The following is a 24,867-nucleotide window of genomic DNA, read 5'->3' on the forward strand; positions in this document are numbered from 1 at the left end:
TCTGGCTTGGTAGGGATAGCTACCAAGCTAAAAGATTGGTTTGTGGTTAGCTCAGCTGGACTCTTCCTTAGCCTTGAAGATCCGGAGGAGTGATAACAGGATATATGTGCTTCCTATTTGGTTTCGGCTATCGGGTCTCCTTATGGTGTTATGGAATGAGGAGAGTTTTAAAGTTCTTGGGAACGCCATGGGAACTTATCTGAGTGCAGATATGTCTTTATGAACCATAAGAGAATTGGTGGTTACTTGTATCCTAGTTCCATTAAACATCAAGGAAGGATTGGTTGAAGAAATGGAATTAGTGATGGGAAACATATATTGTATTCAGAAGTTGGACTATGAAGATATACCCTTTCGTTGTCACCAACACGGGCATCTGGCTAGCTATTGCTCTCTGCGTTTTCATTTAGATTGTCAGGGTCAGAAAAGAGATATGCTTCAGACTCAGAAAGTTTAATTTCTTCCACTAATAAGGACTTTAATAGATCTTTGGTTGTCAGACAAAAGGCAAAGAAAATCTCAGATGATTATATTGATGGGAGTTAATCATCTGGGGAAATGGAAGTGGTTCCAATTGAAGTCATGGACAAGGTGGTATGAGATTCCCAAAATATCCAGGTGGAATTGGGTTTTTCTAGGGTTTCTGCTCCTCGGACGGATATAACTCTTCTTCCTCTATATCTTGTTAATCTCTTGATTCATTCCATTTCTTTACTATGAAGAAATTGGTTTGACCCTCTTAAAGCTTTAGGCTTTCCCTTGGGGGTCTCTGGCTCACCTATTTTTATGCTCCCGATCCCCCTCTTACCTTGTGTACTTTGATACGGTCTTTATTAAACCCTACCCTTGCATGTTATCACACCTAGTTGGAATCTTCGAGATAATTAGAGGAGAGTGCAGTTCTCTATCATCTCTAAAATAGGCCCATTTTGACATCCCCCTGGAGCAAGTAAAGGGACAAAGGGTTTGGGACAAAACAGACAAAATCTACCGACATTTCCAGTAAATTCTGGTCGAGGACAGAGATCTCATTTATCGAAAGCCTAGGATAGGGCCTGAATGGATATGGTTGTTGGGAGACAACTCTCCATTTTTTAGGTGTTTAGAGCGTTGTTCACCTTAGAAGGGGTCCCCCCATGAAAGTTCTCTACATAAACAGCAAGGGTGTGGCCAACCCTTACAAAAAATAAGCCCTGAAGAGGTTGGTGGAGATCAACCAACCAAATCTTATCCCACTACAAGAAACCATGGGGGATGAATGTGCAATGGTTGCAGCGTTGGAAGGTCTTTTGAATTACTAGACTTTCATTGAGGTTGATGTTAGGGGTAGGCTTGGGGGCCTTGTTATCGGGTGGAAAACTTGTTCCATAAAAATCCTCAACTCTTGGGCCTTTGATTCAGGTTTGGGGGTTGAATATTTCTTGAGCGATTTGGATATGGTCTTTTATGTGCTTAATATTTATGGATCATATCATGATCATACTCCTTTTTGGGAGACTTTGTTCAACATTTTTTCTTCTGAAATGAGGTAACCTCATCCTTGGCAGGGATCTCAACTTCTCTTTGGGCGTTGCATAAGTTTAGGGTTCTAATGTTATATCTGACTCTGTGTTGGATTTCTTTTCTCGCATCTTGATGAAGTAGAGGTCCATTGATATACATCCTGTAAAACTTAATCTAACTTGGAGGAATAAGTGCTTAGGAGCAGACAAGATTGCAAAGCATCTCGATTGCTTCCTTAGTGGAAAAGCTTTTGGAATGCCCCTTTTGTATATGTCAGTGGGTAAGCAGTGGTGGAGACTCGGATAATTTTCCTATCCTATTGGAAATTGCTAAAGACTCTCATAAACTTGTTAGTCCTTTCAAGTTTAATTCGACTTGGCTAAAGGAGGAAAGTTTTATTTCGTTGGTTAAGGGCAATTAGGTGCCCTATGATTAGGATCTGGGCTCTTCTGCTACTGTCCAGTTCATTATGAATTTGAAGAAAGTTAAGAAAAGGTCACTATGGAATGGGCACACCAAAAAGAGAAAAAATGACCAAGTTCTAAAGGATATCGAAAGGGCTCTTCAAGAGATATATGACTCTAATGGGGGAGGCTATTCCACAATGGATTTGAAAGAGGCATTAAAGGCTCTAGAAGGATTGAAAATAAATCTTTTGGAGCAAAGGGAATCGGAATGGAGACTAAAAAGTAGGGAAATTTGGTTGGATTGTGGGGACAAAAATATAGAGTTCTTCCAAGAATGTGCCAAAGGGCATAAGATCACAAATATAATATGGAGTCTAAAGGACCATATGGGTTAAGCAGTGTCTTCCTTTAATGGTTTGGCTTAGATGGGTAACTGTCACTTTCACAACCTTTTCAAGGATGATGAAATATTATCTCTAGTGGATATAGTAATAGCCTCATTTTTCCCAAGCTTTGTGAATGAAGATGATAATCAATCCTTATTCGAAGAAGTAACTGAATAAGGGTTGAAAGTAGTACCCCATAACTTTAAAAATGATAAAAGCCTGGGGCCAGACGAATGGCCAATGGAGTTATTTCTTGGGCTCTACAATCATATTGGTGTTAATTTCTTGGCAATGGTAGAGGAATCCAAGAAAAAAGGGCATATACATGCCCCCCTAAACTCTACCTTCATTTCTCTCATTCCAAAATCTGACTGCCCTCAATCCTTTGACAACTTTCATCCCATTTCCCTGTGTAACTCATATTTAAGGTGGTGGATAAAGTTATTGCAAGAAGGATAAAGGTCATCCTACTAGCTTTAGTCTCTAGAGAGAAAGTTGGTTTCCTTCAAGGTAAATAGATCCATGAGGCAATTAGGGTTGCTCAGAAAGGCCTCCATAGCATAAAAGTAAAAAAGGCTAGAGGTGCAATTATGAAGATTGATCTATCTAAGGCTTATAAGAGGGTAAGTTGGTTATATATTCACCCTTTACTTACTCACCTAGGATTTGATATTCCTTTTATTACATGGGTAATGAACTATAATACTTCTATTTCCTTTGTTGTTCGCATTAATGGGGCCACTTATTCATTCTTTCAAGTTGAGAGGGGTTTAAGACACGATTATGCTCTATCACCTATGTTATTTTTACTTATGGTCGAGTGGTTGAGTAGTGTAACTTCTCATGCCAAATCAAGGGTGGAGTATCAAAGGATTACAATCACTCCCACCCATAAAATCACCCATCTACTCTTTGTCAATGACATCCTGAGTTTTTGTAATGGGTTTCCAAGCGATGTAGAGAAGCTTCATGAAATATTAGGTCTTTTTGGTCGAGTCACTGGAATGTTAATAAATGTCAAGAAATCCACCTTATCTGTACATAATATTGAAGGTGCTAATTTGGATCTTTACCATGGCCTATTTCCATACGAGTTGATTGATTTTAACAATGGGATTAAATACTTGGGGTTCTTTTTAAAGCGGAATTGTTATCGAAAAGTTGATTAGGCATGGTTATCGACAAAATTGGAGAAGAGATGAAAGGATTGAACCTTTAGATGGTTGTATAGAGCAGGGAGATTATTACTAGTCAAATCAGTATTGGAGGCCATCCCAATTTTTGGATGTCACTTTCTTGGATCACCAAAAGGTGTCCTTGAGAAAATTCGTAGAATATGTTTCAAGTTTTTGTGGTCAGGGACATAGGGTTGGAAACCCCAAAAATGTTGGGAGGGTGGGGTTTAAAGAATATTTTCCTTTTTGTTAACCCTCTTGCAACCAAGTCTTGTTGGAGGTTGGTACACTACTTGAGCCTTTGGACTTCAGTTGTTAGTCACAAATACATATTGACAAACTTGATTGAAGAATGGATTTGCGAACCAAACAAATTGATTTCATGTTGTTCTAACATTTGAAATGGCTTAGCATGGCGCATTTGAAATGGCTGAAAGGTGAGAATTGGAGTTGATCCATGGTTAGGAAGTGGTGACACTCATATTCTCCCTAAAGACCTAATTCGATAGCTCCAAGCCGACGATTTCCTACCATATTAATTAGATTAGTGACCTTGAACATACCTCTATCTAGAATCATGGATAGTTATTGGTCGATTAGGTGGGCCATGTCTAACCTTTCTTTGAAATGTGGTACAATTACATCAAAGCTTTAAAATCTTCCCATATCTTCATATTAGAGAGGGAGGATAAACAAGTTTAGAAATTTGTTTCTCATGGAATCTACACTCCTAAGTTAGGATATATTTAGCTGAACATGGATATACATCTATAGGAGCCTTTTTGGTGGTGGAAGGGTCTTTGGAAGATTAAATTCCCCCTAAAGACCCACATCTTCATGTGGTGCTTGATGGAAAGTAAGGTGCCTACCTGGGACAAAACACAAAAACAATAGATAGAAGGGCTAGGATAATGCTCTCTATGCCAGACCTAGGAGGAAATTGTCTCACATATGTTCCTCACATGCTCTTTTTATCTTAAAAACTAGAAGGACTTCTCTAGTATTCTCTCCAAGGAGTGGCAGTGGCAGGCTATTTCAGTGGATTTGACATGGAAATATTGGCTATATGTGGCTTCAAATAAGTGCATCAAGGCTCTCCCTATCATTGTAAATTGGGGAGTATGGCTTGCCATAAATTCTTCTATATTTCATAACAAAAAGCCATTTTTTGAGATTATCACAACCCAAGGTCTTAGCATCCTTGCTCACTTCCACAAGATAAAGGTATGGCCCCAACCTGAATTATACAAGAGAAACAGGTGGACTTATAATGTCCTTAATTGCTTAGGAGGCATAAGGGGGGGTTCCACTAGCCTAATAAGGTTCTTGCAGGCTAAGCTGGGGAAAAATTAACTAAGGGAACATGATTCGCCTAGGAGAAACATCACAAATGCTAAAGTGGTGAAAGGACATGCCCTAGGCTAATGAAAAATCACTTTTAATATTTAAAGTAAAAAAGCCACTAAAGTGACTTTATAGAAATAAAAGGGTACAAAGGCGGAAAAAGTGGCAAATAAGTTATAAAAATGGGAAAATGAGGAGTCTCTCCTCGTTCTTGCTTTTGCTCATTTGAGAAAAAAAAAATGGAGAGCTCTTGGAAAAGAGTCTAGGTTTTTTTGGAAACCCTTAGAGCTAGAGTAAGTATTTAAGGTGTTATCAGTTGATTTTAAGCTTAGATTTTATGTATTCTATATATCTTCTCTCAGGTGAAATTTCCAAGCAAAATATGGAGCCAATAATATCATTGAAGAGCGGTTGAGTTTCTTCCTCCTATTGTTGGTTGAGTGCACTATCACAAGGGTTGAGTTTGAGGTAGAGAAGGGGGACGAGTTTTGTGATCTATGTGGGTCAAGTTTCATATTGTAGCACAAGTTTCCCTTTTTGCATAGAGGTTGAGACACCCTCTTTCTGTTGTGGTTCAAAGTCATTCTGTTGTTGGTGCGTTTTAAAATTATCAGTGGGTTGAATTCTGCTCCTTGTCACTAGGTCGAACTGTTGAAGTAGAGATGGTGTATTATTTGTGTATCAGTTGGAATCCTGGGCCATGTTCTTTCCTTACTAGTGGGGGTCTAAACATAGGCCGAAGTTACCTCTCTGTTGGTTTTTTATTATATATTTGGGCTTCATTTTGTCAGAATGAATAGTGGAACTAAGGAGGCAACAAACAAGCTTCTCACACAAACCATTTACCTATGTTGGAAAGGGCCACGAGTCTCATCATTATTGCTAAACATGTGGACCGTTGGTCTATTAATGATATTCCCTTGCTTGTTTCTACATGTTTGGGGCTAAGTATGTATATATTTATATCATTGCCTCTGTGGGAAGACTAAATTGCATTGCTGGTGGTATTTTAATGTTGCAGCAGTCATCTACAATCATTCTTTCTTCTACTGCTCACTAGTATTTCTGATCTTAGTCCTCTTCTTAATGTTGGAGTGTGTGTTATCAGTGGCATACACGCCTTTAAATTTTGTGATATGGTGGATATCAGTTATTATGAAGTATTTATATCATGTGTGCTTGGATAGTTTGTATTATTTATATTATAGCGTGTGAAGAGAACAACTAGAATACACTGTCTGCCAACTGTTTGTCATAATAATTGTGACCCAAAACAAATACACTTAGATTCTCTTGAGGTTTTGTAGATATTCCATAGTGAGTATATCACAGTGGTATCAGAGCATGTTCTTGGACAACTATGAGGTTTAAGGGGAAATTTGAAACCACAGTTAATGAGTTATGAAGATCACCTATACGTAACTTACAAAAGGAACTACAAGGTTAGAGATCCCACTCCAATTTCGAATGAAGAGGAATATCTTGAAGCATAAGGAGAGGAAAAGAAACCACTTGAGAAGGGAAAAACAATCGTGGGAGACATGGAGAATTAAGAGCTCAACGACTTGTTTAATGTCTTTAATGACTTGGCTAAGGGCAAAAAGGAGATGGTGGATTTGATGAGAAACTTAGGAATCAAGGTGGGTTTCGTCGAAACTCCAATGGGGGAGCAACATAATAAGGATCCCAATAATGGCAAGGGGTCTAATATTGGAGAAGCTAGCCATACATGCACAACAATACACAACCACCCCCACATATAGAGTAGGTAATCCAAACCCGCTATGCCATAATTTCTCAATGAGACAATAGTTGAACAAGTGGAGCAAAATGACAGGGAAATTCCCTTTGGGGATGATTTGGTGGAGTATGGGAGGTTGGGGCAAGATTTCCAAGCTGTTATGAGGATCACAAAATTCTACAGCCTTTAGTGAAGAATAAGCTTAATATTGTTCACAAGGTGATGAGGTAGAACAATGAGCTCCAAAATCCACTAGGGAGAGTGTTTATTCCATGTTTTGATGGGTCATCAAAATGTTCAACTAGATCATGGGTCTAAATGCCCATTATTTACACTTATTTTGATCTAAATTAGATGACCAAGGTTGATGTTATTAAGTTGGATACACTACATTTGGATGGGGGAGCCCATGAGTGGTGATATCATGGGTTAGTGACCATGGTTCATGCTAGCATTACCTCATACCTCTAGTTCACATAGAGACTCATAGAGCGCTTTGACAAGAAGGATTTGGAGATTCATTTCAGAGAGTTGAATCAGCTCAAGCAGACAGGCAATCCAGGGACATACATCTCATAATTTCATAGATTAGTGGTTATGGTCACAAATATATCTGAGGCACAGTTGGTGATGCTATTTGTGGAATGACTATCTAAGCATCTACATGGTTGCGTTAAGACTTATCAACCTGCCACTCTATGAGATGTAATTAATATAGCTATGGACATGTATGATGTTGTTCCCAAGATCATATTCACTCCTAAGCCTTCCTTTCCCCAAAAGAACAAACAAGTCAAATATTTTCAAAAGGAATGGACAAGGAAACCGAAGTTGGATGAGGAGACCCGAAAGGATATGAGAAAGAAGAAGCTATGTTTCAGCTGTTAGGAACCTTGGGCACCAGGGCACAAATGTGTAAGAAAGGACAAGATGGGCAAGGCCCTTTATATTGAGGTGTACTCAAAGAGTGACAATGATGATGAGGATAAGGAACTAGCACTAAAGCATACAAAAGAACAGAGACAACAAACAGTTGGGGTGAGACTTCCCATGCTAGAGGTAAATCCCCTATTATTGCATCCACACCAGGATTCCCCAAGTATCACACTTTCAGAGTCAAAGGGGTTCTAGCATAGCATAAGGTGAAAATATTGATTAATGGTGGGGCTTCCCACAACTTCATAGATGTAACCATGGTAAATCAATGGGAAATTTCGGCAGAGGAGTTCAATGACTTCACAATAGCTATTCCAAGATTCCATCAAATGGACTACATGAGATATATCCCCACGCTGAAGTTGACCATGGGGAATTACATTGTTATAAATGATTCCTTCATGGTGGATCTACCAGACACCAATGTGGTGTTAGGAATTCAGTGGCTCTTTTCCATTGGGAGGTATATTGCAAATCAGAGGAAGATGGAGATGGAGTTTACAGATCTAGTGGGTGGCATGAAGGTAGATTTAAGGGTCATGCACCAACATCCATTGAAGATAGTATAATTTAATAACATGGAAGGAGTGTTACAGTGGGGTGACATTGAGTGGGCAATCGAGTGCTTCATCATAGGCAACAAAAATTTGGATCAGCCTTAACAACATCCAGACGACATTCAGGTATTGTTCGACAAACACCAGAAAGTTTTTATTGACATTCCTCTAAGTAGACCACCAAATAGAGGTTTTGAACATGTTATAGAGTTGGAGGAGGGAGTGTAAGCTATCATAACTAGCCCCTATTGGAAACCCAAGGTTTATAAAGATGAGATTGAGAAGGTCATTAAGGAGTTATTAAGGTTGGGCCATATTCGTCTTAGTTTCGGCCCCTTCGCTTCTTCAATGGAGATGGATTAGAAGAAGGATGGTACCTTTGTGGATGTGTATTGACTATTGAGCTCTTAACAAGAGGACAATAAAAAAATGATATACCATACCCATAAAAGATGAGTTGAGTACGATTTGAGGGGAGGCAATTTTTTTTTTATGGCATGCGTGTCTAGAACAAGACTTGGGAGGACCATCTCTTACACTTGGACGAGGTATTTGGGATTTGGAGGAGCAAGAAGTTGGATTTTGGAGGAGCACGAAGTTGGATTTTGGAGGAGCACGAAGTTTGTGCAAAAAGAGTCCAAGTGTGAGTTCAACATGACAAAGATACTCTACTCGGGACATGTGTGTAGGTTTTAATCTCGTACAGAAATTACCTCCATACTAGCTTTCTTTGTTGACATGCTTGTCTACAACAAGACTTGGGAGGACCATCTCTTACACTTGGACAGGGTATTGGGGATTTTGGAGGAGCAAGAAGTTTGTGCAAAAAGAGTCCAAGTGTGAGTTCAACATGACAAAGATACTCTACTTGGGACATGTGTGTAGGTTTTAACCCCGTACATAAATTAATTACATATGAATTCTAATTAAAAAAATATTCAAAGGCGAGAGCATAACACATAAAACAAATACACACAAAGATTTTCCTCTGTATCCCAAAATCGGGACTACCAGCTTGATTTTTCATTATATCCCTTTCAATGTTGCAATACATACATATACATGCCGAAGCATCCATAAACCCTAGATTAGAACATAACCATAGTTCCCTTGACCGAAAAACCATTGTGCCCAAAACCATGTGCGAAATCCATGCACAAAACCATGGGTAATATAGGGTCCAAAAAAAAAAAAAAACATGGGTTCTTTACACCAAGAGAACTTCTCAGAGCTCGCATCTGCAGTATTCTTCAAAGTGTCCACCTTTACCAACAACACCTTTTTGTCTTCTAACATATCCCTCACAAAGTGATATTGAACATCATTGTGCTTTGTCTTTGAATGATAAGCAGGGTTCTTTGCCAAGAAAATTGCACTTTAGCTATCACAATCTATCCTTATATCTCACTGTACTAACCCCATACTTGAACACAATCTCTGCAGCCAAACTGCTTCCTTGCTTGCATGAGTGGATGCCACGTATTATGCTTCTGTAGTTGACAGTGCCACTACAAATTGTCTCTTACTCATCCAACTAAATGCACCTTCAAATAGGTTAAACACATGCCCACTTGTAGATCTTCTCTGATCCAGATCTCTAGCCCAGTTTGCGTCAACAAAGCCATGGATATCCAAAACTCTGTCTAATCCTGGTCTTCCTTGGTAGCACAAACCATAATCACTAATGCCATGCAAATACCCGAAAACCCACTTCACCAATGTCCAGTGCTCCTTCCCGGGTTTTGACATAAACCTGCTCAATACTCCTACTGCATGTGCAATGTCTGGTCTAGTACAGACCATCGAATACATCAGGCTATTGACTGCACTTGCATATGGAACACAAGACATTTCCTCTTCCTCTTCTTGTGTCTTGGGACACTCTTCAACGGATAACTTTACACCTACAGGAATAGGAACCTTCATCGGTTTACTATCCTGCATATTAAACCTTTGCAATATTGTCTCGACATACTTCTTCTGGTTTAACTAGAGCTTCCTCTTTGCCCAATCTCTTTTAATTTCCATGCCCAAAATATAGTTTGCAGCACCAGGATCTTTCATGTCGACTTTGGAGGATAATTGGGTCTTCAAATTATGGATAATTTCTTTGTCATTTCCAACCAACAAAATATCATCCACATACAAGACCAGATAAATAACACGGTCACTAATTAATTTAAAATACACATAATGATCTACCTTACTTCTGGTGAAGCCAAGTCCCCATATAAATGTATCAAATTTCTGATACCACATCCTTGGTGACTGTTTTAACCCATACACACTTTTTTTAACTTGCATACTAGTTCTTTCTTACCCTTCACCGCAAAGCCTTCAAGTTGCTTTATGTATATCTCTTCTTCTAGATCCCCGTGAAGAAATGTTGTCTTCAAATCCATCTATTCTACTTAAAAATCAAAAGCAACAACAACAAATAAAAGTAATCTAATAGAAGCTACCTTAGCAACAGGAGAAAAAATATCACCAAAATCAATTCTCGACACTTGGGAATAACCTTTTTCTATCAACCGATATTTGTATTTCTCCACCTTTCCTTTTGCATTTATCTTCTTCTTGAACACCCATTTGCTGCCAATGGGTTTCCTTCCAGCCGGCAACTCCACCAGATCCCAAGACTCATTTTTGTGCAAAGATGCCATTTCATCAACCATGGCCTCTTTCCAAAGTTTGTCATCCTCTGAATCTACTGCTTCCTTCACAGTTCTGGGATCATCATCAGTAATGTATAAAGAAAAATTTGAACAAAAATTAGATGGACTATACCTTTATGGCTTCCTTCTTTCTCGAACTGATCTTCTCACAACCGAAGTTTGTGGCTCTTCATCTTCTGATTCCTCTTCTGCTGTAGAGTCTGATTCTTCTTCCTTTAGCTCAAACTCTATCTTCTCAAGTTCCTTTGATGGGACTTCATGTTTAATAACATATTTCACCTCTCTAGACACCACATCTCGGCTGTACACAACCTTCCGTGTTATTGGGTTCCAAAGCTTACAGCCTTTTAAGCCATCCTTATACCCAATAAAGATGCACTTTTCAGATTTACTATCCAACTTTGTTCTTTTCTCCTTTGGAACATGTACATATGCATCACATCCATATACCCCCAAATGTGAAAGAGAGGGTTTCTTACCAGTCCATACCTCTTGTGGAGTCTTATCCTCCAACACTGATGAAGGTAATCTGTTGACGAGGTACCATGTAGTCTCCACCCCCTCTGCCCATAATTCCTGTCTTAACTCGACACCACTGAGCATGCTTCTTGCCCTTTCCATCAACGTCTTGTTCATTCTTTATGCAACTCCATTTTGCTAAGCTGTGTGTGGAGTAGTCTTCTGTCCACACTTCTTACAAAATTATTCAAATTCCTTCTTCCAAAACTCTCCACCGTTATCTGTCCTTAGCACCTTTATCTTCTTCTCTGTCTGGTTTTCCACCAGAGCCTTGAATTCTTTAAACCTGTCAAAGACTTCAGATTTATTCTTAAGGAAATATATCCATGTATTCCTTGTGAAGTCATCTATAAATGATGCATAGTACACAGACTTACCCAGTGATGGAACCTTCACAGGTCCAAAGACATCACTGTGCACAAGTTTTAATATCTGTTTCGCCCTCTTACCACCAGAGGGGAAACTCACCCGATTCTACTTCCCATGTACACAATTTTCACAGAAATCAAAATCCAGAGAGCTATTAGTCATACCTTCTACCATACCTTTACCATGAAGTATTCGAAGGGCCTTCTCTCCAATATGTCCAAGCCTTCGATGCCATAGCACGATCTTTTCTCCAAAGACCACTATATTTTCTACTCCACTTTTAGGAACCACAAAATTGTTGCACCCATCAATAACAGTGCTACCTTGCACCTTGTACAGAGTTCTAGTTTGAACTCGCCGCATCAATACCAGTGCTCCCCGAACCATCTTGCAGATATCTTTCTCAAACACTATTTTTACACCTACATCATCCAACTTTCTTACAGAAATCATATTTCTGGCTAACGCAGGAATATGCAGAGCACCCGGAAGTGTTCTAGTCCTTCCACCTTGCAACTTCAACTTAACTTTTCTGCGACCAGCGATTCTAGCCTTCTTGTCATCCCCTAAGAAGAGATCACCACCATCATATTTCTCATACTCGCAGAACCACTCTCTATGGGGAGTGAAGTGAAAGGATGCACCTAAGTCAATCAACCATGCCTCATGATCTACATGTGTACTTGAAGAAGAAGCGAAGTACACATCCCCACCTTCAACTGAGGTGATTTTCGCCTCTGCAAAAGGAGCATCATCAGATCCATTTCCTTTGTCAGGAGCTTTAGATTTATAGTCCCTTTTGTAGTGCTCTTCCTTTCCGCATTTGCAACACACCTTTACAAATTTTCCTGGAGATTTAGATCTCCCACTCAATGACCTTTTTTTTTCCTGTTTTGGGACCGCCCTCGTACAGACAAGGCATCACCATTCTGGCTCTCCACATTTTTCCGTCTCATCTCCTCTGTCAGCAAAGATGAGACTATTTCATCAAACTGCAAGGCAGTTGCATTGCTACCTATTGCAATAACCAGACTATCCCACGAATCTAGTAGAGAACACAACAAACTAATGCAATTATCTTCATCTGAAATTTTAATATCAACAAACAATAACTGGCTTACCACAATATTAAATTCATTCAGATGCTCTGTCACTAAGTCTCTATCTTTCATCCTTAGGTTATACAGTTTTTTTCCGTAGGAACAATTACTTAGATTGGTACAAAGTCCCTAAATTGTCCCACAAAGCCTTTGCTGTAGCTTCCCTTGATACATTCAGCAATATTGAATTTGAGATACACAATTATATTGTTCTCTTAGCCTTCCAATCCAACTTCTTCCATTCTTCATCGGACACTCTTGTTGGTTTAATACCCGGATCTACCATGATCCACTGATCTTTGTCCACTAACAGATCCTCCATCTTGAGTTTCCACAACTCAAACTCTGAGCATTAAATTTCTCGATCTCTATCTTTCCACTGCTCGCCATCTTCTTTCATCACAAGAATCGATCCCGCAGATCTCCCGCTGAATAGGGTCTACCACAGGCCCGAGCGAAAACCCCTTAGCAACAAAGACGTCCCCTTGAAGCAAAACAACTCTGATACCAAATGTAGGTTTTAACTGTGTACAGAAATTACATGCATACGAATTTTAATAACAAAAAATAAATAAAGGCGAGAGCATAACACATAAAACAAATATGCACATAGATTTTCCTTTGGATCCCAAAGCCAGGACTACTAGATTGATTTTTCGTTGTATTCCTTTCAATGCTACAATACATATATATACATGTTGAAGCATCCATAAACCCTAGATTAGAACATAACTATAGTTCCCTTGACCGGCTCTACATAATACCATGGACCAAAAAACCATCACGCCCAAAACCATGCGCGAAATCCATGCACAAAGCCATAGTTAATATAGGGTCCGAAAAAAAAAAAAATTCCTTGCAGGGGGGACACCTACATACCCCCTCACAAGGGGGCTGTCCCCCCCCAGTAACCTCCCTCCCCTCGCTAGTCATGGAAAGAATATAACACAACCCAACAATGTGATTGGAGGTGTTGGGGTTTAGGTCCACCAATAAATTAGCAGTGCAATCATCGAGTGGCCCATCCCAAATAATGTAACTGAATTGAAGAGCTTCCTAGGTCTTTTGCATATACTATAGGAAGTTTCTTAAGGGGTCTTCACAGTTGATGTCGTGTAACAACCTCGAAATAAAAACATGTAATTAATTAGATTAATCATGCGAATTATAATCAACACACAATTTATCAACCAATTAACATTAAATTTCAAAAAGATATGAATAGAGACAACTTACCTGTGGCAATGATGTTTCTCACTTGTGATTTCAGAGTTGAGCGCTAATTGAATCCTGCTAATCGCAACAAAGTTTTGGGGATGACTCTCCATTTGTTTTAATTATTTATTTGGAACAAAAAAATAAAAATTTTACATTCAATTTAAAATAAGAAAATTGATTATAATTTAATTGTATATTAATAATAGGGGTCATTTAACATTCTAAAAATAATTTGCTATTATTTATGATTGTAAGAATAATTTGCTAATAGTTAATAATAAGGCAGTTTCTATTTTTATTACATATTTTCTGGCTTTTCACCCTTAAAATGTGCTTATAATAATTTTAAATCGACTTCTCTCTCAACTCTAGAAAGATTTGAATCTGGATGTATAGAATAACAATTATTCCATTCAAGAGATCGGAGGCGGAAATGGCTCTGACGGCGTTCGTTAAACTAAACCGCGTTGGATTAGGGTAAGCCGCAGACCGCAGCTGCAGGACCACAGGCCGGAGGGGACTTCGGAAGTTAGGGCACCGAGCTGCTGACAGATCGACGCCATCGACGGGAGCCTGCAGTCACTGTCCGGCATGGAGGGTCAACGGGAAACGGACCTCGTGGATTATTCCGAGGATCCGTTGGAAGGTCAGTTAATTTTTGCTAACCCTAATCTAGCTTCCCCGGGTTTCGCTCCACCGACTTCTGAGGCTTCACGCGCACAGGACTGTTTGCCGGTGGTTTCCTTGCCGGATCCTTCCCCATCATCTATCGGTCTGGAGGCACCGCCTCTCTCGCCCGGTACAGCATTTCTCCTTGCCTCCTTACCACCTGATACATTGACTCTTGAACAGATCCCATCTCCGCTGCCTGATTCACATATTGCTCAGGAAGATCCGAGGGTTCAAACAGTTCAGAGGGCAAATGCGACAAATCCCCTCCAGGACAATGGGGCAAAACCCTCTGGGTGTTTTGGTATGCCGGTAATTAACATAAAACCCTCAAAGCCCTCACCGGCTGGGGACACAAACCCGTTCGCGGAACATCCGTCGGCTCCACGCACCAAGAAGCAGAAATCGAAGTGTGTTAGGGCAACAAGGAAAGACATCACTGTTACCTTCGACAACCCTTCGGACTTTGAGGAAACTATGGCTATAGCACGCACAGTGTTGGTTGGTCATGTGCGGGGGCGTACCTTCACGGCGGAAAGGTTGATGCGCTGGGTAAAAGAGATCTGGGGAGCCCTGCTCTCACAACTGCCGGAGGTACAGGTTCTCCCACGAGGGTGGTTCTCCCTCCATTTCGCAAACGAAGAGCACACGAATGCGGTACTTGAAAGATATTGGCTCATTGAGACTGCACCTGTGCTAATAAAGAGATGGAGCCCTTATTTGATCCTGAGAAAGAACAAATTGCAGCAGGGCCACTGTGGGTGCGACTTCCGGGGCTTCCTATACAATACTGGAGTGAAGAAGCCTTCATCAGGATCGGAAATGCTTTGGGGACTTATTTGGATCATGATCGATCCTACATCGACACTCGAAAGAGAACAGTGGCCCGTATTCTGGTACATCTGGATACCCGGGAGGGATTGGAGGAAGGAATCACTCTGCAATGGGGGAAGCATAGGCGCAATCAGATTCTGGATTATGAAGGAGTCCCCTTCCGGTGCAACCGGTGCCATCAAGTGGGGCATCTATACAAGGATTGCCCATTGATCAATCGTCCGGTCAGCTCTCCAAAGATCTCCCCCATAGCCTCCAGAGGGACCTCGCCATACATTCCACCTCCGTCGCATGGATTCTCGGCACCCCAAGGTGCCCAGGAATGTCCAGCGAAGAACAACAAGGACACGCCCTCTCCTCCTATGACGCGGGCTCGGGCAGCTGCTGCAGCCGCTCAATCCACGGGTACAAATCTTATTTCTCCCTCTATCTCATCTGCACATACATCAGAATTTGTTAATTCTATTACATGCTCTATGGTGCATTGCATTATTCCCCCGCCCCCATTGATACCCTCCACTGCTCCACCTTCCCTCCCTCTCGCTCCGTCGCCTCCTTCTTCGCCTCCCCCTGAATCTACTGTTAAGAAAATCCCCCCTCACCCTTATTCCCTCCGACCCCGGACCTCTCATCTGGAATCCGCTGATCCCCTGATAGGGCTGGGCATTGTTCCTTTGGGCTCGGGATCCTCCTCCACCAGGGGAAGGAAATCTGATCTAAACAAGGCTATCAGACGTGCTGGAGCTGAAGTGGCATCCGGTCGACAATCCACCATTGATGGGGTCCTTAGAGCAACAAACCCCCCGAAGAGGGTGGTGAGCTCCAGTATTGTAGCAATAATGCTACAACTCCTGGGGCTTCCTGTCTCTTAATTTTATCAACCCGGTAGTTCGTACAAACTTGGAAGCGACGGTGCTGTATGCACAAGTAGTAGCCCTTGTCGCAGCTGTCACTTGGTCAGCTGGCACAAGTCCGCTAGGGCTTAAGCCAACTTCTATAGGCTCACAGAAGAAGCGTTATCAATGATGGACGAAAGCTAACTCAAAGGAAGGCTACTCTACTTGACAAACTGAATCAAAAGCAATTTAAAGCATGTGAATCTATGAAACCCTAATTTAACTAGTCTATCCTCTATAATGCAAAGAATGTGGATGCAACTCTTATGAATGCTGTCATTACCTCTAACAAGTGTAAATGCATGGGTCTAAGCTACTTGCATCATGAGAAATGTGTTTTTGTGTTTTTCCTTTAGGTGTGTGGAATGAGTGTGAACTTGGCCTAATTAGGGTTTGATTGTGCAGGTGGGATGTAGAAGGAAGGAAAGTGTGGGACAGGTTGGGGAGGCTAGGAAAGGTCCCTAGGGATCCTTAGCACCCATCCACAGAGGTCCCTCACATTCAGAAGCTCGGCAACGAAGTGAGTGGCCTCCTACAGGGAGGCTGCAGGGGATCCTACAGGATACTCTGTTTTCTATAGGATGGCTGTGCACATCTACAGGATGATTGGCCGTGGAGGTTTTTAGGAGTTGATGGAGTGGTGTGGGAGGCTAAGGGAGATGGAGATGGACCTGATGATGTCTCAGGGAATGGAAAGTCAGACAAAGGAAGGGTGCATGCAATGGGTTGATGTTTTGGAAAGGTGGAATCAACGAGAGTGAAGGAGATGGAGCTGTACGTGAAATGAGAGAGTTGGAGGGCAAGTGAGTGAGATAGAAGGTGAATAGAACTTGCAGGTGGATGGAGAAAACGACGAAGGAAGTGGCTTGAGAAAGAGCAGTGTAAATGAAACAAATGACCTGTGCATCAAAACAAGAAATTCATTAACCTATTATGCCATGAAACCTTTAAATCCGAAATGGAAAACAAGAAATGAAACTAATGCGTGAGAGTGCAGTATGGATCAATGTCGAGAATGTATGAATGGATCTTCAATACAAACGTTCATGTGGCAGCTTGCGTGGAGATGAAACGACTGCTGTTCTTTTTGGTGGCTGATCATGGTCTACACCCCAATCCCAAACAGTGAGATGGCAGTGAACCTTTACAACCTGTTTTTGTTGGAGCTCCAAGAGATTTATTCTACCAACCTATCAAACTTGAATACTGAAAGCAAAGCATCATACCAGTCCTATCTATGCTAATGAAAACAATTAAACTAACAAGCTGGAAATCCGAATTGCATAGGAAACTAAACAAACTCAAGTGCTGGAACTAATGGTAAATGCATTACAACACTGAGGAGGTCTATGGCTCTCAGGTTGGGCCCTAACCTGAGAGCTATAGCTCCTTGAGAAAACTCAGAACTAACTCAAAAGTGGCCTTCTTTATTCATAATCTGATAACATGCCAAATTGGCTTACAAAAGAGAACGAAACTTGAGCTGTGCTCCAAAATTACAATAGTAATACGAGAGTTTCAACAACCTAACCAAGGCTAAGGCCTCTATAGTTATACAAAACGATGCTCCAACAAGTATCCATGATTCTAGGAGCTCGGCTGTTCAATCTATAGTTTAACTGCTGATCCTGTAGGATGATCATAAATGCTGTTTCCTGTAGAGCAGTTTTGAACTGTTGTTCCTGTAGAACAGCTGGCCGTGTATTAAGCTCGGAGGGAGGATGGAGTGGGGCTCGGAGTTCTTGGTGAGGATCACGAGGAATGTCCCCCAAGACCGTGGACAACCTTTCCTTACGTCAGCAATGCCAACTCGTTGTCTCCTTGCCACCTTTTCGTTGTCTTTTTCTCCCTTTTAATGCCAAAACCTGGAATCACAATGCATTAGCTACGTAGATAAAGTGCCTATCCTTTCTCCTACAAACAACATGAATAAACTAAGAAGTGTATGCATAAACAATAAAAATGAATGGTTTGAGCAAGCAAAATAGGCCAAAAATGAGCCCAAATTGTACCAAAATTGGGGCTCATCAGAGGGGTCCCCCATGAAGTGCCTCTCCTTTAATTGCAGGGGTTTGGTTAGTCCCCCTAAAAAACTAGCACTCAAACGAATTTTTGAGGTCGAACACTCGGATGTCATTCTCCTTCAAGAAACGCTAGGTCCCGCTGAGTCCATCTCCCACACCCTGAGCTCTATATCGCCCATATGGAATTTCATAGCTATGGATGCCATTGGTAGATCAGGTGGACTGGCGATGGGCTACAACCCAAAAACCATCAGATTGGACTCTTCCTGGGGAGGTCTTGGTTTTATGGGAGCTGACATTTTTTCAATGGACCTGGGTCTCCCCCTGCGCATCATCAATATTTATGGTCCATGCCAGCAGAGGGAAAGCTTTTGGAGAACTCTTCTCAGTAGGAGCCTGATGTCTCTGGATCGCATCATCCTGGGGGGTGATCTAAATTTCTCAATGGGGTTTCGGGAGTCTTGGGGCTCTTTGGCACAAGTAGATTCCATCTCAGATTTTATGAGAAGCATTCTGGAGCAATATGATCTTATCGACATTCCCATGCAGAACCCTCTCCCAACGTGGAGGAACAGAAGGATTGGGACAACAGCTCTGGCTCGTAGGCTAGATCGATTCCTGATGAAAGGCCCTCTGATTCACCAGCTACACCATTACAAGCAGTGGGTTGGATCTGGAGGCATTTCTGATCACTCTCCAATTTTAATGGAGATCATGGGCCCCCATCCAAAGCCAAAAGCTCCTTTCAAGTTTAACCACCTTTGGCTCCAGGATCCAAGCTTCTCCAAAATAGTCTCGGATTATTGGCAAGCCCACCCCATTAATAGAGAATCCTCGTTGGCAAGGGGCTTTGTCCAAAATCTAACTGAACTCAAACACATAGTGATTGAGTGGGCTAAGACAAAAAAGGCAAGGGAGGATGAACAACTCATTATGGTGGAAGCAGATCTTAAAGCCCTCTTGGATGAGAGAAACTTGGGGTTCATCTCAGGGGAGAACAAGACTCATCTAGTAGACTTGGAGAAGCAAAAGCAAAATATCCTCAAGCTCAGGGAGGAATCGCTCAGGCTGAGGAGTAGGGCTTTGTGGTTAAAAGATGGGGACGAGAACTCAAGATTCTTCCATAACTTCGCAAAAGGAAGGAGAGTGGCAAATACCATTTGGAACCTCCCCCTCCCAGATGGAGGACTGGCGGATTCCTTCAACAAGCTCTCCCATCTTGGCTCGACTCATTTCAAAGGAATTTTCAAGAGCCCTGCTGGAACAAACCTAGCTGAAATCATCAATGTGGCCTCTCATTTTCCTAGGTTTGTAAACAATGAAGATATTGGTGCACTCTCCGATCCGGTCACCATGGAAGAATTAGAAAGTACCATCAAGTGGTTTCAGAAGGAAAAGAGTCCAGGTCCAGATGGATGGACTATTGAGTTCTATATTGCATTCTTTGACATCATTGGAGAAGATATCCTGAAAGTGGTTGAGGAGAGCAGAACTTCGGGTCAGCTCTACCATGCCATAGATTCCACTTTCATTGCACTCATCCCCAAATTGGACTCTCCTACATCTTTTGACGACTTTCGACCTATGTCATTGTGTAATGTCCTCTATAAAATCATCTCCAAAATCATTGCAAACCGGATCAGGCCCATTCTGTCTAAGCATATTTCCCCCCAGCAATTTGCATTCTTGGAAAACAGACAGATACACGAAGCCATCGGATCTGCACAGGAAGCTATTCACTCCATATAGACCAAGCATCTCAAATGCATCCTCCTTAAAATCGACCTCTCCAAAGCCTTTGATCGAGTTAGATGGCTCTTTATTAAGATGATTCTTATACATTTGGGCTTCCCACATCTACTCATCAACTGGATCATGGCATGCATTACATCCCCGACCTATAGCATTCTGATTAATGGAGCAGCCTTACATTTCTTCCACTCTGAGAGAGGGCTGCGACAAGGCTGCCCTCTATCTCCCCTGCTTTTTCTCCTAGTTATGGAAGCTCTCAGCCGCCTCATTATTTCAGCTAAAAGGGATGGAACTATCAGAGGCCTTAAAATATCAGAGGAGTGTTTTCTTACACATCTGCTGTTCGTTGATGATGTCCTTATCCTTCTAGACGGCAGCATACAAGATACCTCCACTTTCAACAGGATCCTAAAGCTATTTGCACATGCCACTGGGATGGAGGTCAACAGGGAAAAGTCTACCATTACATTGGTTGGCACCACTGTTAATGAATCCTTCACAGCCAGCCAAGCATTCCCTTACACCACTCAGCCCCTGGACAGGGGGTTAAAATATCTCGGTTACTGGCTAAAACCCACCAACCAAAAGATCGCGGATTGGGTCTGGCTGGTCACTAAAATGGAAAAGAGGATATCCTGTTGGTGCTATAGATATCTATCTAGAGAAGGAAGATTAACATTGATCAGCTCAGTCTTCGAAGAAACACTGGTCTTTTGGATGGCACTCGCTTGGATCCCTCGGAATATCCTTTCAAAACTCCAGCATCTCTGTAATAGATACTTATGGGCGGGCAATAAAGAAAAGTGCACATTTGCATGGATTGGCTGGAGCAAGATTGCCCTACCCAAGAAATGGGGTGGCTGGGGTTTGAAGGATCTCCCCTGTTTTGCTAGTGCCCTAACAGCCAAAATGGGCTGGGCCCTGCTGACCTCTCACAGCCTATGGACAAAAATCGCCTACCACAAATACATTTGGCCCCTCAACATTATCGAATGGGCCAGGCTCCCTACATGGAACAAAATTGGCATATCTTCAATTTGGAAAGCTCTCCTTCACTCCCTTCCGCTCATCAGAAACAACATTTTATGGCGAATAAGGAATGGAGATAGAGCTCGTATAGGATTAGACCCCTGGAGTGGTTGTGGGGGGAGACATCTGCTTCCACAAGCGCTGGTGGAATTCCTCACAGCTCATGGCATTAGGGTGATTGCACAGATAGCAGATCAAGAGCAATCTGATATCTTCCATCAGGCTTGGAAGACAGCCACCCAACTTAACCTCCCGCAAAGATGGCACACAACCTGGCGCGAATACTGTGCGGCACTGATAGAATCCCACATCAGAATTATGGAGGGATCAGATGAACTTGTTTGGCATCAGGCAGAAAGCGGGATATACACTCCAAAGGAGGGTTACATTCAGATAATCAAGCAGAGGAAACCTGAAGTCTTAGACAGATGGTGGCAGAATATTTGGAAGCTAACAGCCTCGCCTCGATCGAAACTCTTTACATGGTGTGTTCTCAGGAACAAAATACCCACAGGAGAATACCTCATGCGCCGTGCCATATATGGTCCGACGAGATGTGTACTGTGTAAAGCCGATAGTGAATCTACAGAACACCTATTCTTGCGATGCATCTCTGTACAGCAAGTATGGAAAAACATTAAACCATTTACACATTTCACAGGGGAATGGAGCGGTACTGATCTAATAAACGCTTGGATAGAATGGGGCAATCAAAACAAGGGCTCGAAAGTAGTAAACTTACCCATTACAGTCAATTGGTCCATTTGGAAATCAAGGAACAAATTGATTTTCGTTGAGAAGGCCATCCATTGGCCCCTTATAGAAGCAGGCATTATCTCTGCATTCAACGAGCTTCCTGATCCGCCTCCCCCAAAATTGCGCAGAACAAACCCTCCTCCCATCATCGATCGGGGTACCCCATGGGCATTTTTTGACGGAGCAGCAAATGTTCAAAGCAGTGGAGGTGGCTTCATCCTGCATTTAACTGAAAAACACTCCTACATCATAAAAGCGGGATTGGGTGCTGGAACAAACAATTTTGCTGAGCTCATAACCTTGCAACGTCTGCTACACTTTGCATTAAGCCATCATTGCACTAGCATCAACATTTTTGGGGATTCACAGATTATCATAAATTGGTTTAATAGAATTTCTACATGTCACTCGCACACACTCATCGTCATTCTTGATGAAGTCTTTCAGCTCAAAGAGGCTTTTAACCATATCACTGTTACACATATCTACAGGGAACATAACCAGGATGCTGACAAATTTTCCAAGGAGGCCGCGCTGATGGAGCAAGGATATTGGGAGATATCCGAGATTTTGGATCAACAGGAGCAAAAATTTTATCATCGCCCATATATAGACCCGGCATACCCTACAGTGGGTCTACATGCGACTTAAATTATAACAGCAGTATGACAGCAGCATTATATATGACAGTTTTTTGTAAAATCTTTTTTGTAACAGACTGAAGGATGCCAAAAAGGCATCAAAATCTATACAGCCTACATAGCAATTTTGAGCAGAAACCAAAACAGCATAGACATGCAATTTTGTGTAAAATGTACAGAGAATCATCGAACATGGCATATGCGTAAAGCATCTACATATGTAATCTTTCATATTAATGAAATGTTACGGATTTTTCCAGTGGAAAAAAAAATTATTCCATTCAAGATAAACCCAATTGATGCCTATTATATTTTTAGGTGAATGAAAATTTTAAGATATTTTGGTGATTTTCATAGTTTATTTAATTGAAGATTTGCGCTATAGTGCTTCCATGCCTAGAGAATATGGGTTTTTTATAATCTTTCATACCTTGAGACTATGGAGTTTTTTTTATTGATCTAAAACTTTGTTATAGTGTTTTCATTTTTAAGGACCAGGAAGGTTTTATCTATCTAAAAACTAAAAAAAAATAAAAAATAAAAAATAAAATAAAATAAAAAAATAAAAAATAAAAATAAAGTAAAAGAAAATTAATATGCCTTTTATCAATTAGAATTAGAATTTTTTGTTTTATAATTTTTTTGATAAAAATGGTATTTTTTAAGAATTTTGGGATAAATTTTTTTTAAAATAAATTGACAAACAATGAAGGATGGGTTAAAGTTGTAGAAAAGGGGAAAAATCTTTGTTCTTAGAAAGCATTGGACTAGCTCCAAAGAAGTTGTTCCTCTAGTGATGGGAAAAGAACTTATTGGTGACTCCCAACACATCTCCTCAAGGGGGTGGGGGTTATACTCTCTAGTCTCTAATCTATGCCTTAATTGTTTTGCACATGGAGAAGACTATTCTCAAAATAAATTGAAAAACATAAACCTAAATGAATGGTTCTCATTACTCCCTAGCGAGATTAGTCAATAAGAAGCTTATGATTTTCCATGTTAAAAATTTGCAACGAAGTAGTTTCCTTGACTTTTTAGGGCTTAACAAGTCCTTGTCACTAATCCATGGTTTGGAGGATATGCTATATTTTTTCTTATTTATATATATCAAGTTTGCAAGAAGCTTGAGTGGGGGGTTCAATGTTGAAATGGTCCTTCAAGCACTCTAGTTGAATGTTACAATTTTTTTACTAATTGTGCAAAACTTAAAGGTGGGGCTACGATCTTGATTTCCTTGAAGTTATTTTTAATGACTTTCCTTATTTACTTGATTAAAATGTGTGGTGAACTAATTATGAGTGCTTACTTAGCTAAGACATATACTTTTATGGAGCATCTAGATCATGTTTTATTGTTTAAACTTTATGATACATCTAAATCGTACACTATGATTTCAGTTTAGAAGTTGAGTATAATGTTACATGAGGTTTCGTAGGAGGATAATGATGCACATGTGGTTCTTATAGTGATGATGTATCATTATGATGATGATGATATGCATAGGCATTATGATGTTATGTTGAGGTATATTGACATATTCATTTACTACGTGATGATAGATATTTAATGTTGAATACTCATGATGGATATGATATGCATAATGTGTCATAGGAATTATGATGCTATAATATGAGGTTTATTGACATGTGGTTCATTTATTATGTGAAGTAATGATATGTCTTTGATGCAAATATGTTGATGTTATAACTTATGATGGTATTTCATGAAGTGAAGCATGTGATAGTTGCGTACAAATTTATGACATGCATGAGCATGCAGTTCGTTATTATTCATAATGTTGCGATTAACAATGATGAATGTTCTCATGATGACATGCAAGACTTGGCATGTGGATTATTTTCTATGATACTATGATGGTATAGCTAATGCATTGGTTGGATGTTGAGGTGTGATGATTGATAGGACTCCACAAATTGGCCGAGAAGGCCGATTTATTTGATGATCTCGTGCGAGCCCATACGCACGAGGGAGAATAAGTAACACCATATGGGCTGGGGACAAACTCAATCAACACTACATATGCCAGTGGTTCCTTTGTCTTGTGTAGCTCTTGATGGATAGCTCTTGAAGGGCTATGGGACCATCTTGAGGAGGCCAAGTGCTTGATGTTCTAGGCTAGGTGCCTGTTATTGGATTGGGATGCCGAAGTCTGGTGGGGGTGTAAGGACTTCGATGCCTGGGGCTGTGCGCCTTAGTAGTTGTGGAGGGAGTGGGCCAGCCTTGTAAGATGCCTAGAGTCATTGAGTACCGTACTGGATGCTTGCCTTTAGGCAGATGAGGTCTGAGTCAGGCGCGAACCTTGGGGCCAGCCTTGG

Source organism: Pinus tabuliformis, chromosome 1_2 (assembly GCF_031772625.1).
Source record: "Pinus tabuliformis cultivar Carrire ecotype Pingquan chromosome 1_2, CPIR1, whole genome shotgun sequence".
NCBI lineage: Eukaryota > Viridiplantae > Streptophyta > Pinopsida > Pinales > Pinaceae > Pinus > Pinus tabuliformis.